Here is a 17937-nt window from a genome sequence, read left to right on the forward strand (position 1 = left end):
TTTAACTCAGAATAGAATTTCTATGCACAAAAGTATCGCTCGCTATGACGCTCTTTATATTGCTCTCTAGACGATGTGTCACTCACCAAGGAGATCACAAGAATCACTGAGTAATGGAAACTTTCTTCTCCTTACGATTGCGTTAGCTTTGTTTAACGTTGGCCTGGGATACCAACAAACTGCTACCGTTGCTAGGCAGACTCGCATAACTGCGACATTGCTCTTGCCCAGGGTTTGATTGTTAATACAACGTGTATCTCATAATATTGGTACTTTTCTGTTAGGTGGAACGTTCATCCCGTAACCGCGGTTACGCTCGGCGACCGGTTGTCGCCTCGAGCCTAAGCTCATTGTCTCAAGTTTCGAATGACTGTGTCTGGGTTATTTCGTGAATGCTATTGAGGCTTTTCCAAGCAATTCCAACGGGTGACCCCGTTGTCCTTTCATCTCCGACATATATATTAATTAAGTAAGATCGTGAATCAGCTTTGAAGCATGACATGAAATGAAAAATACCAAAGATATAAATCACAATAGTTAACAATCTGACTATCTAACCCTTTGCGGACTTTTTTTTTTTATCGTGGGGAATTCCTCATGGACACTCGGCGCTGCGTAGCAACGACCGTGTAGTGTCGGACTCTTACCGACTAAAATCCCACGGTGGTCATCCCGACGTTCAGAGGTGCACCCGGGGTCTCTTGCGAATCACTACCGAGTGCAACCTCGTCGTCTATCTCCCTGCCGTTGTAGTTGTCTAGGGAGGCGTCCCGGCTTGAGTTGGAAAGCTAAGGGGAACCACTCCTCCTAGCGCCACGTCCCCTAATCTGACGCACCCGGGGCAGCGACGGTGGCGCCGCGCCCCTGCGTCGTACGTAGCCCCTGCGACGTTGATGCGACGATCTACTGGCATCGGCTCTTCTCTTCCGGTCTCTCTCTGCCCGCTCCTTTCTCTGCATAACCTCCTCGCAGTAGGTGCGGACAGCGTTAAACTCCCGGGGCCCTCGGAGCATGGCCTCAACGACCGCTTCAGGAGCCAACCTCTCGCCGATGTCGAGCTGCAGGACGCGCCGCGGTTCCGCCCACGCTGGACAGAACTCCAGCGTGTGCTGTGCCGTGTCCTCCTCTTCCCCGCAGTGGTGACAGGTGGACGTCACCTCCCGCCCGATCTTCAGCAGGTACTCACCGAAGACCCCGTGTCCGGTGAGCATCTGTGTCGTCCTGAAGGTGAGCGGAACCCCGCCTTGATCTCTCCAAGCCTCCCAATTGGGAAGCACGGCGCGGACGGCTCGGTGTGGCCGCCTGGCGTCCTCCTCCATCAGCTGGGAGCGCCACCGCTCCCAGATCTCCAGCTTTGCCTCTTCCCGGACGTTCGAGGCCGAGAGGCCGTCCAGCGACAGCGTCGCCGTCGAAGACGGTGCCCTCAGGTGTTCATACACCCGACAGAGCTCAAGGGCCCGCAGCTCATACGGGGGGGACGCCGCCAGCACTGTCGCCGACTCGTAGGATATTGTTCGATATCCTCTGGCTATTCGGATAGCGTTCGTCCTTTGCAGACTCCTCACCAGGGTACGACTGCGGCGGTTGGCCATCAGATCTTGGGCCCACACCGGTGCCCCATAGAGGACCCGGGACCGGATCACTCCCTCGTAGAGTCGGCCGCACAAGGCGTTGGCTGCGGCCGTCACCCTCGGGACCAGGAGCTCGAAATGTGGTCCGAACGTCCACCGACTGTCGATGGTGAGGCCCAGATACCTCATACGACACTTCACCGGCACCGCTTCGCCATTTATGGCCACGGACAAACCATCGGGAGGGGATCCCCTGCGGCGGCGGTCGAAGAACAATAGGGCCTCCGACTTGGCCGGCGACACGCTCAATCCCAGTCGCTGAATAGCGTGCACCGCGCATGCCACAGCGTCTTCCGTGAGAATCATGGTCTCACTCCACCACCGTCCCCCGGCTAGCACCAAGGTATCGTCGGCGTAACAAACCAAGCCCGTGCCCGGGGGCATCGGGCATCGAAGGACGGAGTCGTAGGCCGTGATCCACAAGATCGGTCCTAGCACCGAACCCTGCGGGACGCCGCGCTCCACACGTCTTCTCTCTTCCCCGTTCCTCCCAGTGAAGGTGATCCACCTATCGTTCAGGTAGGCTCCGATGACCTCAACCAGGTACGCCGGCACCTCGAAGTGTCGCAGAGCCTCCATTATCCTCGCCCAGGGGATAGAGTTGAAGGCGTTGCTGACGTCCAGGGAGACCGCTACCGCCGTTCCGTAGCGGGAAACCATGTCCTCCGCCATGATCCTCACCCGCTTCACAGCATCCACCGTGGAGCGACCCCGGCGAAAGCCGTACTGACTGTCGTGCCATCCGGGAACCCGCCCCGAGATATGGGCCTCCAGACGGGCGGCGATCACCCTCTCGAGGAGCTTCCCGATCTCGTCCAGCAGGCATATCGGCCTGTACGCCGACGGCGATTCCGGCGGACGACCCTCCTTTCGCAGCAGGACCAATCTCGCCGTCCGCCACATCCGCGGGTAGATGCCCTCCCTCAGGCATCGGGTAAACAGATGCCGCACGCGAGAGCCCACCACCTCCATCGTCACCGCCCAGACTCGGCCCGGAACTCCGTCCGGACCCGGTGTCACGTCCCGGGACGCCATCTTCTTAGTCGCCGCGAGAAGCTCCTCCTGAGTGACCTGCAGCTCCTCGCTCCGCTCCGTCGACGTCGTCGCCGCCGTTGCTGTTGACGACGTCTCGCCCCCGCCGGAGTAGCGGGACGATCCCGACCGCCCCGCGTCGCTGTCCTGATGCGGAAACAGCGTCCTGATGACCTTGGCCAGCAGTACCGGATCCATGTTGGCGGTCAGCGGGGGGGGGCGGGTCGTAACTTCCTCGTTACCACCTTGTACGGCCGCCCCCACGGGACTGACTCAACCGCCTCGATCAGCTCCTTCCAAGACCGAGCCTTCACGATCTTGATCTCCCGCTGCAGAGTCCGTCTCGCCTCTCTGTAGACCCCGTAGCAGCGGGAGATCTCCTCCTCGTCGCGCGTCCTTCTACGGCGACGGGCCCTCAGAAATCTTCTGCGTGCCCGCACGCAGCTCGCCCGCAACTCCGCGATCTCCGGCGTCCACCAGTGAACGCAGCGGTTGCGTCCACCGCCCGGGACGGAGCGCGGCATCGAGGCGTCGCAAAGTGTTGAATCTATGAAAACATTCAGTGGGAACTAAACTTAAGCATATGTATTTACATGCAGGACAGTCGTGTAAAATAAATATTTCTTTTTTGCAATAAATCCTTTTGCAAATATATATCCGACATATTTTAGTATAAAATAGTACTTAATTGTTGGATACTTAGAGTTGTTTGTTGCTAATTAGGAATTTATTTACTGTGAATGATCGAATTATTTAATTTCATTTTAATCGTTTTGATTGATCGCATTATTTTTTTGAAGCTTCAACAAGAATCAACTTAAAATAATACGATCTTTATTACGAAAGGTACCGTTTCGTTTTTAACAATGTAAAGAATTTTGTGTGTATATGTATGTATGTATATATATATACGTATATATATGTATATGTATATATATGTATATGTATATATATGTATATGTATATAATATATATACATATTTAAAATATAGCATACATATTTAAAACAAGCCTTGGAGTATACCTGGAAATAATACAATGAAACTATTAGGTCCCTTTAACGCACCATCTAATCTAATCCATCCTTCGGCCGAGATAATCAGCAACTGTTCAATCGTATTTGCTCGGACACACATTATTTCCAAGGAATTGAGTTATTGCTCATAAACCATAAGAATTAAAGATTTTGCTTAATGCGGAGTTCCTTAATTTATACAATACATACCTAAAGTTTAGAATACGGTGAGGTATGGAATAAGTGGACTATACCCTTACGGTAATCCAGGGCCTCTCCCACCCTGACAGCGACCGATGGTGGGGGATGACATTTATTACTAGTTCGACATCATTTACTTGTTATTCGGTTAAACATCTTCGGTCAAGAGTCACCTAGTCTTCGCTCTTCTGTGAGAGCACTCGTAGACACTTGTAGTAATCAAGAGTTTTTGGAAATTAATAGTGATTTTTTAATTGAAAACTCAGTGTTAAGTGTTAATTTTAATTGTTAATTAAACAAGCATTGAATCTACGAAAGCGAAATTGGGGTGGGGCGCGATCGTGCTAATTGATTCCGCTAAGGTTGTTAGCTACGAAAATATCTACGATTTCAAGAACAAGAAGTCACATTCTGCTGACCAGTGTAGACGTGTTTTCGAAACTAACGTCTGGAGTTAACTTAATATAACGCGCTTAGTGGTCGACTTGCTGGCGGAATACGATCCAGATTTTAATAATTAAGCAGTAATCATGTCGCACATTTCGGAGATTATGCCTCGCGCACCAAATCCTCATGGTACCTCGAGACACGTGGAGGACAACGTGGTGGTCCCTACAGGTTCATCGCAGTTAAGAGCACATATTCCTGCACATACTTCGATTCGCACAGAAAACACAGTAGCAGGTATGTTAGTATTACGACTAGTACGCAATGTTTAGGAATTTTTATTTTTATACGTGCAATAAAAAAGCATGTAAGCAGAATAAATGCATAAACATTCACGGTTTATTCACGATTATGTGTATTTATATGTAAATTTGTTGCTAACATTATATTGACTCAAACCATCAGTAGTTTTGATTCGTTCAAACTACGAGTTTATCATTCTCTAACAAGAAAGTAATGGTTTTCAATAAACCATTCATGAAATTCATATCGCTCATTTTGTTCTATTTCTATTCGATGATGCACGTCGTCAATATCTTATCCTATAATAATTTCGTTGAAGTCTTTGTTCACCAATAAACCGTCGTCTTTTATATGTCTGTTCGTAAATAATGTACAATAATAACACTAAAATCTTTATTCATATTTAGCTCCAGAAGAACAAAGGGGAATAAAACGGCGGAACACCGTACTAAGCGAACCAAAACACTACGAAACCAGCGGGGAAGTCGCTCAATGGATTCCACCGTACGTCGGGAATTCGTTGAGAAGACACGAAAATTCGCGGACAACTGAAGTGAGAGGGTGGTCAACTGGTGTGAATGTCTGGACGAGGGGAGTAACTCCATCGTTAAGGGACTTAAAATCATGGTCAAGTGACGCGATGAACGGCGAGAATTCTTGTCTGAATGGCGGGAATACGTATTCGAATAGCGAGCATACGCATTCCAGTAGGAAGTATACATGCTCGGATGACGACTGTGGGTTTTCATACGACGAGTATTAATGCTTGAATGGCGAATATAATCAGCGGCCACAAGAGGAGAATTTATGTTCAAGTTTCGCTAATTCATGGACACATATCGAGAATTCGTATCTCAATAGGGAGAATTAAATAATAAATCACGAGAATTCTTGTATAAATAACGAAAATTCCATGAGAAATGGCGCGAATTCTTTTATAAACGGCGAGAATCTGTTGTTAAATGGCCTGAATGCAGGGTGAAATGTGCAGAATCCGAGGGCAAATGCCGAATATCCGCGGTGTTCGAATGGAGAGAGTTTGTGTCCAAATTTAGAGGTAGAAGGCGCAGGTGCAATCGAAAATGATTCACTAAGCGTTTATAGTTTTTAATGTATGATGACGTGCACTGGGAAAGAACATAAGCACATAGAGTATAGTCGCGTACGAAAAGTACCTCTCTTTTCAATTAATCTTTGTATAAGTATGTATTTGATATTATTTAATAATAAATTGTGCTTAAGTGTGTAATACTTAGTTTTATTTATCCTTACCTCCAGTCTATTTACTATGAAAGATCGAATTATATAATTTATTTCAATCGTTTTGAAATTATTACGTTTTTGAAGCTCTAACAAGAATCGATGTAAAGTAATACGATTTTTATTAAGAAAGAAAACGTTTCGTTTTTAATAATGTACAGAGTTTTGTGTATATATAATATACATATCTAAAACAAGTTTTACTTATATATACTTGGAAATATACTTGGTTACGTATATAGTAATAAAAATATTACGTCTCGTGATCCTACCATATATTCTAATCCATTCTACGGCCAAGATATCCATCAAGTATTTAGCAGAGGTCCAATTGAACGCTCTCAAATTTTTACATAAATTTAACCATATTTAAAATTTATCATATCGCTCCATAATTTCTGTCTTTTCTTAAAACATGCATACAATATATCTTTCGGAATTTACATTTAGTTTGCTCTTTTATTTTATGAGAAAAATTTGTACTCTGCCTTGCCTACCGTGAGCGGTTATTTTGACCGCCGACAAAATATTTTAGTTATTCTTAAAATAAATGCAATCAGTATAAAGAAAAGGCTATCTCAAGGTCAAATGTCAAACAAAATCAGTAATAACAAATAATAGCAGCTGGTATAGCCGTAATCTTGTCCTAAAACATAATCCATCCCTCGATCAAGATAGCCACCAGCTATCAAGACCTATCAACTCAGACTGATAAAAATCCTAAGGAGCCGCTACAAAATTTAGCATTTTTTACAGTCCATTTTTACAAACAGTTTAACAGTGGAGGAGTTTCTTAGGGTTATTGCTCATTTCGATATAACACGGAAAAAGCTTTCCCAACTCCACACTCGAGTAACCGTTGGTGGAGAACGGACAATACTCATCAATGTTTTCCTATAAATATCGTCAACACAGACTATATTCTTACTTGCTATTGTCCATTCGACTAGAATACATCTCAGTTTGTTAGTCAATTGGACGCCATCTAAACTTATTATCTCTAAAACTCAGACAGAAAGCATCTCACGCAGAGTGTTTTGTGTAATGTTGTTATAACAGGAAAAATAAAGTCAAATTTGACAATAATTTTGTATTCCGTACATGGTACTATTCTGTAATAAATATTTACTCTAGAAATGCCAAGACTTTTCAAAAAAATATTATAAAAAGACAATAACGGATATAGAAGAAGATAGTTCAGTGTGCGATGAACAAGAAATTTCAACCGAATCAGAGTTGAATATTATAAACAAGCGTTTACGTAAGGGAAAAAGGAAAGAAATGATCGTTGACAGCAGAGAGTAAGACTGGGCCCGAGGAAACAGTTTAGAAAGAAATAGATGCAAGTCCCAAACCAGGTAGGACATCAGTTCATAATATTTTGAGGGATATGCTAAACGGCATATAAATGAAGAACAAGTAAAGGCGGCATTTTATCTTATCGTTGATCGCCGTATAATGCATCATATAATAAGATGTAAGGAAGAAGATGCATTTAAATTATATGGGACTAAGAGGGACAAATCTCGGGAATTCGTATTTATATGGCGAGAATTCATTAATAAATCAAACGCATTTTTGTATAAATAACGAGCATTCCTTGAGGAATTGCGAGAATTCTTCGATAAATGGCGAGAATCTATGGTTAAATGGCGTGAATGCAGATTCAAATTTCGAGAATCAGAGCAAAAATGCCGAATATACGCGGTGGTCGAATGAAGACAACTTGTGTCCAAATTTCGAGAATTCAACGACAAATCTCGGGAATTCGTATCTACATGGCGTGAATTCATTAATATATGACAAGAATTTTTGGATAAATAACGAGAATTACTTGAAGAATGGCAAGAATTCTTTGATAAATGACGAGAATCTGTGGTTAAATGGAGTGAATCCAGGGTCAGATGTCGAGTATCCGAGTTCAAATGGCGCATATCCGAAGCAAATTGTCGAGAATATAGTTATAGATATGACACAGGTGCAATCGAACAAGATTCAGTAAGCATTTATAGTTTTCAATTTATGAAGACATACAGTGCGAACAAAACGTAAGCATATGTATTAACATGCAGGACAATCGTGTAAAATAAATATTTCTTTTTTGCAATAAATCCTTTTACAAATATATATCCGACATTATCTAATATAAAATAGTACTTAATTGTTGAATACTCAGAGTTATTTGTTGCCAATTAAGAGCCTATTTACTGTGAATCATCGAATTATTTAATTTCATTTCAATCGTTTCGATTGATCGTCTTATTTTTTTGAAACTTCAACAAGAATCAACTTAAAATAATACAATCTTTATTACGGAAGGTACCGTTTCGTTTTTAACAATGTAAAGAATTTTGTGTGTATATGTATATATATATATATATATTTAAAATATAATATACATATTTAAAACAAGCCTTGAAGTATACCTGGAAATACTACAATGAAACTATTAGGTGCCTTTAACGCACCATATAATCTAATCCATCCTTCGGCCGAGATAATCAGCAACTGTTCAATCGTATTTGCTCGGACACACATTATTTCCAAGGAATTGAGTTATTGCTCATAAACCATAAGAATTAAAGATTTTGCTTAATGCGGAGTTCCTTAATTTATACAATACATACCTAAAGTTTACAATACGGTGAGGTATGGAATAAGTGGACTTTACCCTAACGGTAATCCGGGGCCTCTCCCACCCTGACAGCGACCGATGGTAGGGGATGACATTTATTACTAGTTCGACAACATTTACTTGTTATTTGGTTAAACATCTTCGGTCAAGAGTCACCTAGTCTTCGCTCTTCTGTGAGAGCACTCGTAGACACTTGTAGTAATCAAGAGTTTTTGGAAATTAATAGTGATTTTTTAATTGAAAACTCAGTGTTAAGTGATATTACAATTGTTACATCGGTGTTAAATGACATTTTAATTGTTAATTAAAAAAGCATTGAATCTACGAAAGCGAAATTGGGCGGCGGGCGCGATCGTGCTAATTAATTCCGCTAAGGTTGTCGGCTACGAAAACATCTACGATTTCAAGAACAAGAAGTCACATTCTGCTGACCAGTATAGACGCGTTTTCGAAACTAACGTCTAGAGTTAATTTAATATAACGCGCTTAGTGGTCGACTTGCTGGCGGAATACAATAAAGATTGAAATACGTAAACTATAATTATGCCGGACATTTCGGACATGATGCCTCGCGCACCAAATCCTGATGGTACCTCGAGACACGTGGAGGACAACGTGGTGGTCCCTACAGGTTCATCGCAGTTAAGAGCACATATTCCTGCACATACTTCGATTCGCACAGAAAACACAGTAGCAGGTATGTTAGTATTACGACTAGTACGCAATGTTTAGGAATTTTTATTTTTATACGTGCAATAAAAAAGCATGTAAGCAGAATAAATGCATAAACATTCACGGTTTATTCACGATTATGTTTATTTAGATTTAAATTTATTGCTATCAATATGTTGACACAAATCATCAGTAGTTCGGGTCAATCATTGAGTCGTTCAAATTACGAGTTTATCATTCTCTAACAAGAAAGTAATGGCTTTCAATAAACCATTCATGAAATTCATATCGCTCATTTTGTTCTATTTCTATTCGATGATGCACGTCGTTAATATCTTATCTTATAATAATTTCGTTGAAGTCTTTGTTCATCAATAAACCGTCGTCTTTTATATGTTTGTTCGTAAATAATGTACAATAATAAGACTAAAATATTTATTCATATTTAGCTCCAGAAGAACAAAAGGAAATAAAACGGTGGAACATCGTAATAAGAGAACAAGAACGCTACGAAACCAGCGAGGAAGTCGCTGAATGGATTCCACCGTACTTCGGAAATTCCAGGACAACACACATCAATTCGTGGATAAGGGACGTAGAATCATGGTCAAGTGCGATGAACGGCGAGAATTCTTGTCTGAATGGCGGGCATACGTATTCGAATGACGAGCATACGCATTCCAGTAGGAAGTATACATGCTCGGATGGCGACTGTGGGTTTTCATACGACGAGTATCAATGCTTGAATGGGGAATATAATCAGCGGCCAGAAGAGGAGAATTTACGTTCAAGTTTCGCTAATTCATGGACACATATCGAGAATTTGTATCTCGATAGGGAGAATTCAGTAATAAATAACGAGAATGTTTGTATAAATGATGAAAATTTTTATACAAATGTTGAAAATCCGTTCATGAATGCAGAGGATTGGCCGAACGATGACGAAAATTCACCAAAGAATCAGGAGAATTCTTTGATAAAAGGTAAGAACTCATTAATAAATCACAAAAATTTTTGTATAAATAACGAGAATTCCTTGAGGAATGGCGAGAATTCTTTGTTAAACGGCGAGAATCTGTGGTTAAATGGCATGAATGCAGGGTCAAATGTCGATAATCCGAGTGCAAATGCCGAATATCCGCGGTGGTCGAATGGGGAGAATTTCTGTCCAAACTTCGAGAATTCAAGAACAATCATTGAGTCGTTCAAACTACGAGTTTATCATTCTCTAACAAGAAAGTAATGGCTTTCAATAAACCATTCATGAAATTCATATCGCTCATTTTGTTCTATTTCTATTCGATGATGCACGTCATTAATATCTTATCCTATAATAATTTCATTGAAGTCTTTGTTCATCAATAAACCGCTGTTCGTAAATAATGTACAATAATAGCACTAAAATCTTTATTTATATTTAGCTCCAGAAGAACAAAAGGAAACAAAGCGGTGGAGCAAAGTAATAGGTGATCCAATACGCTACGAAACCAGCGAGAAAGTTGTTCAATGGATTCCACCGCACTTCGAAAATTCGAGGACAACAGACGTCAATTCGTGGATAAGGGTCTTAGAATCATGGTCAAGTGACGAGATGAACGGCGAGAACTCTAGTCTGAATGGCGGGCATACGGATTCCAGTAGCGAGTATACGGATTCCAGTAGCGAGTATACGGATACCAGTACCGAGTATGCGGATACCAGTACCGAGTATGCGGATTCCAGTAGCGAGTATACGTATTCCAGTAGCGAGAATACGTATTGCAGTAGCGAGTGTGCGTATTTCAGTAGCAAGGACGCGGAATCCAGTAGCGAGTATGAGATTTGCAGAAGCGAGTATACGAGCTCGGATGACGAGCATTGACGATATTTGAATGGGGAATACAATCAGTGGCCGAAAGAGGAGAATTTTTGTCAAAATTTCGCGAATTCGATACATATCGAGGATTCGTATCTCGATAGGGAGATTTCAATAATAAATAACGAGAATGTTTGTATAAATGATGAAAATGTTAATACAAATGATACAGAATGACAACAATCCACCGATGAATCACGGGAATAAGTTAAAGAATGACAAGAATTCTTTGATAGAAGCTAAGGATTCATTAATAAATCACGAGAATTCTTGTATAAATAACGAAAATTCCGTGAGGAATGGCGCGAATTCTTTTATAAACGGCGAGAATCTGTTGTTAAATGGCGTGAATGCAGGGTCAAATGTCCAGAATCCGAGAGCAAATGCCGAATATCCGCGGTGGTCGAATGCAGAGAGTGTTACGTCGCGTGAGTCGGTACCTGCGACGTCCCTCATGGTCAGGCCGCCGGGGCCTGCACATCGTCACACTGACCCGCAATAAATCCAAGGAACCACCATAGCCCACATCTGTTAACAATAAAATTGCATCCTTTGCACATATTCGGTTTATGAGTGGTCCCTCAAATGGGTCCTTAGGTTTATTGCACGCTCGTACTCATTACGGAGAAAGCGGAGGTTTGCCCAGCGAGGTAGTAGGTTTTTCCCAAGGACAGAAACAAACGTGATTCATATTTGCCGAGGACTGTGCCCTCGTATTTAATTCATTAACATTGGGAATACCCAATGGGCATCGCGGATCGTTACCCTCACTTTTCTACCGAAAAGTGTGAACTACGAATCCGCGTTCTTAGTTCATCAAGGATACACCCACGACGAGCTTTCTTCCTAAATAGTACGAGACGGGTCAATCACTGTTCTACTAGCCCTCAGACAGTCAAGCACTGCTCTAAAATCCCTTGGACAGTCAAGTCCACTGTTCTACTAGTCCTCGGACAGTCAACTTCAAGTTTTAACATGTCAGTCAAGTTCTCGCCTCTATAACTACCACGTCTAGCAACCTTCGGGTTCATCAACACGCTTTCCAAACACGGTCTGCTCACATCTAGTAGTGTAATCCAGTATAAATAAATACATATATAATATAACTGTGAAGTCCAGTTATATTCCAACCCAATCACCCCTTATTCTCCCACAAGAAATAAGGGGATCGTCCTGTTCGTGGTGTCGATTCGTATAATCGTAACGGGAATTTACGACTCCCGTTGACGCGCTATAACGCGACCGTCTCCCCGCGACTGGACGAATATACAGAGAGTTTGTGTCCAAATTTAGAGGTAGAAGGCGCAGGTGCAATCGAAAATGATTCACTAAGCGTTTATAGTTTTTAATGTATGATGACGTACAGTGGGAAAGAACATAAGCGTATGTTTTGACATAGAGTATAGTCGCGTACGAAAAGTACCTCTCTTTTCAATTAATCTTTGTATAAGTACGTATTTGATATTATTTAATAATAAATTGTGCTTAAGTGTGTAATACTTAGTTTTATTTATCCTTACCTCCAGTCTATTTACTATGAAAGATCGAATTATATAATTTATTTCAATCGTTTTGAAATTATTACGTTTTTGAAGCTCTAACAAGAATCGATGTAAAGTAATACGATTTTTATTAAGAAAGAAAACGTTTCGTTTTTAATAATGTACAGAGTTTTGTGTATATATAATATACATATCTAAAACAAGTTTTACTTATATATACTTGGAAATATACTTGGTTACGTATATAGTAATAAAAATATTACGTCTCGTGATCCTACCATATATTCTAATCCATTCTACGGCCAAGATATCCATCAAGTATTTAGCAGAGGTCCAATTGAACGCTCTCAAATTTTTACATAAATTTAACCATATTTAAAATTTATCATATCGCTCCATAATTTCTGTCTTTTCTTAAAACATGCATACAATATATCTTTCGGAATTTACATTTAGTTTGCTCTTTTATTTTATGAGAAAAATTTGTACTCTGCCTTGCCTACCGTGAGCGGTTATTTTGACCGCCGACAAAATATTTTAGTTATTCTTAAAATAAATGCAATCAGTATAAAGAAAAGGCTATCTCAAGGTCAAATGTCAAACAAAATCAGTAATAACAAATAATAGCAGCTGGTATAGCCGTAATCTTGTCCTAAAACATAATCCATCCCTCGATCAAGATAGCCACCAGCTATCAAGACCTATCAACTCAGACTGATAAAAATCCTAAGGAGCCGCTACAAAATTTAGCATTTTTTACAGTCCATTTTTACAAACAGTTTAACAGTGGAGGAGTTTCTTAGGGTTATTGCTCATTTCGATATAACACGGAAAAAGCTTTCCCAACTCCACACTCGAGTAACCGTTGGTGGAGAACGGACAATACTCATCAATGTTTTCCTATAAATATCGTCAACACAGACTATATTCTTACTTGCTATTGTCCATTCGACTAGAATACATCTCAGTTTGTTAGTCAATTGGACGCCATCTAAACTTATTATCTCTAAAACTCAGACAGAAAGCATCTCACGCAGAGTGTTTTGTGTAATGTTGTTATAACAGGAAAAATAAAGTCAAATTTGACAATAATTTTGTATTCCGTACATGGTACTATTCTGTAATAAATATTTACTCTAGAAATGCCAAGACTTTTCAAAAAAATATTATAAAAAGACAATAACGGATATAGAAGAAGATAGTTCAGTGTGCGATGAACAAGAAATTTCAACCGAATCAGAGTTGAATATTATAAATAAGCGTTTACGTAAGGGAAAAAGGAAAGAAATGATCGTTGACAGCAGAGAGTAAGACTGGGCCCGAGGAAACAGTTTAGAAAGAAATAGATGCAAGTCCCAAACCAGGTAGGACATCAGTTCATAATATTTTGAGGGATATGCTAAACGGCATATAATGGAAGAACAAGTAAAGACGGCATTTTATCTTATGTGAGGGACAAATCTCGGGAATTCGTATTTATATGGCGAGAATTCATTAATAAATCAAACGCATTTTTGTATAAATAACGAGCATTCCTTGAAGAATGGCAAGAATTCTTTGATAAATGACGAGAATCTGTGGTTAAATGGAGTGAATCCAGGGTCAGATGTCGAGAATCCGAGCGCAAATGCCAAATATCTATATATATATTAGTAATAATGACTGAATGAATAATAATGACTTTGCTGAAATTATGAGGTTTATACGATTTGATAAGAAGAGGGAAAGAAGCCAATGTTTACGAACCAATAAATTTGCAATGGTATCAACAGTATGGGGCCAATTTACAAAGAATTCACAAAATTGTTATAAATCTGGTGCATACATTACTTTTATATAAAGAATCGCAGGAAAAAAACCATGCAATAAAACCATCAACAAGTTGAAATTCATTATTACAAAAAACTTGTCAAGTAAAAAATTTCTGTAACGAGAATTGATTGTAAAATAAACGCAAATTAAAAAAAATGTAAAAAGTTGGAAAGGTTACAAAATTACGAAAATTTGTTTAAGATGCGGGAAATATTTATACGGCAAATGTACAGTTGATAATAAGATAATATGTAAAAAATGCAGTGGAGATATATCTGTGGCGGCACTCGACAGCAAAATACCACCGAAAGACACCAACTAGTATCGGACGGCGACAGCGCTGTGGTTAGCGCCTTGCGGGCACGGACATGGTGTGCTATGGAGACGACACCTTGGTCTTGGCCGGGGATCGCGGGTGGTACGAGACACAGAGGCTCGCGGAGACGGCCGTGGCGTGCACAGTGCGCGCCATTCGGAGACTAGGCCTGAACGTGTCGCCGACCAAGTCAGAGGCACTGGGGTTCTTCGACCATCGCACTAGAGGAATCCCCCCCCCCCCTCCTGAACTCTGCGTGGACATTGACGGAGAGGAAGTACCGGTGATATCCCAGATGAGGTATCTGGATCTCACCATTGACAGCGGATGGACGTTCGGTCCACATTTCAATCTGCTGGTCCCGAAAGTGACGGCAGCAGCCAACGTCCTGTACGGTTTACTGCCGAACATCGGAGAAGCGAGAACCGGAGTGCGCCGCCTATATGAGGGAGTGATCCGATCGCGGGTCCTCTACGAGGCTCCCATATGGGCCGGAGATCTAATGGCCAACCGCCGCAGCCTGACCTTGCTGCGGAGACTACACAGGACGACCGCTATCCGCATAGCGAGGGGATATAGAACGATATCCCATGCGTCGGCATCAGTGCTAGCTGCGTCACCTCCGTTCGAACTGCAAGCCCTCGCATTCCAACAGGTGTACGACCACCTGAGGGATCTGGGCACGAGTGACGGGGGAACGCAGCCCACCAACTGTGACCGGCCGGTCCAAGAAGTCCGGAGGGAGGCAAATCGAAGGATATGGGAAAGGTGGCGCTCCCAATTGCTGGAGGAAGACACCACGCGGCCGCACCGAGCCGTTCGCGCCATCCTCCCCAACTGGGAGGCCTAGAGGGACCGCGGAAGAGTCCCACTCACATTCAAGACGACGCAAGTACTCACCGGTCACAGCGTGTTCGGGGAGTACCTGCTAAAAAATTCAAAGGGAGGTGACGTCCGTCTGTCACCACTGCCAAGAGGAGGAAGACACGGCACATCACACACTGGAGCGCTGCTCAGCGTGGGAAGAACTGCGCCGCGTACTACGCCTCACCATCGGCGATAGGCTAGCCCCTGAAGCGGTCATAGAGGCCATGACGAGGGGCCAACAGGAGTTAGCCGCCATCCGCAACTACTGCGAGCAAGTAATTCTAGCGAAGGAACGGGCGGAGAAAAACAGAGAGAAGAGAGGCGACCCCGTCAGAGTGGTTCGCCGAAGAGAACCGATACGACACCGCGAGACCGCGGCACCGCCACTACCGCCGTCATAGAAGAGCGCGGTGAAGGAGCCGTCAGACTGAGGGGGGTCTGGGCCCCCCCTCAGACTCGCACGACGGCCCAGGGAATGCGGCACTAGGGGGGGGGGTCCCCACACCTTGCTGCCAAACTCAACCAGGATGCTTACCACAACAACAAAGGGAGACGACGACGAAGGAGTGTTGCGGTAGCAAATCTAAAGAAAGGAACCGGGATACTCCTGACAAGCGTCGTAAAAACCACCGTGGGGTTTTAGTCGGTAAGAGTCCGACACTACCCGCCGCCCTCCAGAGGGCGGCCAGGCGTCCATGAGGATTTCCCCAGGATAAAAAAAATAAAAGAAAAGTGGTTAGCGCCTTAGGTTACGAACGTTCGGGACTCGGGTTTCAAATCCCGGCACCGGAGTCCCATTTTTCTTACGCAGCATCTGAAATGAGAAGAAAAAAGCAGCAGTACCCTAGCAGCGACATCCACACCAGCAAATACAACTATCACGACTTATTCACCTCACATCTCTATAGAAATAAAAGTGTAATTCTATTTAAGCCTATAATTGGAATTAAACAAAAGTAAATTTGGACGAAATTTAAGAAAAGTTCATCATTTTATATACATTTAGTTATAGATTAACCATTATCTAAGTTAAGTCATAAAAACTACTACTTCTTTAATCACCGATCATTTTGACCGCACACGGTAGGAGTAGGTGTACACGGAGTGTCGGTAGGTTTAGCGTTAATTACGTAAGATTTAGAGATTTTTCTTACTGTCGAGGCCCTTAATTTATACAATACATACTGAAAATTGGGACACTCCTTAGAGTTATTGCTCATTACGGTGAAATATGGTATAAGAGATACTCGAAGGTCGCTTGCACGGGCGAATAACCTTTGGTGGGGGGCGGCGACCACCCATCACTAGTTTTCCTTCCCGATAACATCATCGCCAAATAACGCTTCGCTAAAAACACCTTCTACATCTATTACACATAACATTCGTAGACATTAAATTCTTGAAAGATTGTTGGAGAGAAATAGTGATATTTTAATTGATAACTTAGTGTTAAGCAATATTTTAATTGTTATCTCGTTGTGAATATCATTCAAACCACCTCTATTATCTTAATCGAAACCGAAATCAACGATCGGCTCATTCGTGACGTCGATTATCGAATCAAAACGAGAAATTACGACTGTAGTTGACGCGCTATACTGCAAACGCGTCTCCCCGCGAATACGATCGAATAACAGTACATTGAATAACAAGGAAATTACTTTATATTTATACTTATATACCGAAGAAACTAGGTGGATTTCAAGTTTCATTTGATGTAGACCATAATATTAACACTTTGACTGCCACGTTGGTCATATATGACCGGCCACGGTTTCTCCTGTGACGCCACGGTGGTCATTGGTGACCGGACCGCTTGAACTTCTTACAATTGTAAAAATTGTATGAAAATTGACAGTTAGGGCATTTTGAATATAACCGATAAATAGAAGATACTTTGAAACAAAAAGTGCCCCATTGAGCAATTAAACATTTTTATTAGAACATCAATAAAAAAAAGAATGAGAACAAATCTTGTATCTAACGGTGCACTGTGTTTGCATCCATATCTTTGAGGGGTAATCTACGAATATTATTATAAACACACCTTAGAAAATAATCGTAAATGTTGCTTTATAATCATATAATTGAAGTTAGAAGTGAGCACATACCTTACTATTATATATAGAATGAGCAAATACTGTTTATTAATATCTTCTACACATTTCAACGATATATTCTGGACGTTTTGCTTACGACGATATAGCCTTATTATAATATGTCGCTATCAACTGTTAGCAAGGCACCACGATGGTCACCCGTGACCACCAATAAGATAAACGGTTCATTGGGGAAGAATGTTGTCTTATATCATCAATTTATTATTATTTTGCCATTATATGCTTTGAATAATAAAACTACTCCAGTGGCGTCCTGAGCGAAACATGTGGTTTCGGCGTAGCAGTCAAAGCGTTAATTAATTTATCTCACTGAAGGCACCGGCGGCTCA

This window comes from Bombus fervidus, chromosome 18, assembly GCF_041682495.2.
Source record: "Bombus fervidus isolate BK054 chromosome 18, iyBomFerv1, whole genome shotgun sequence".
NCBI classification, from domain to species: domain Eukaryota; kingdom Metazoa; phylum Arthropoda; class Insecta; order Hymenoptera; family Apidae; genus Bombus; species Bombus fervidus.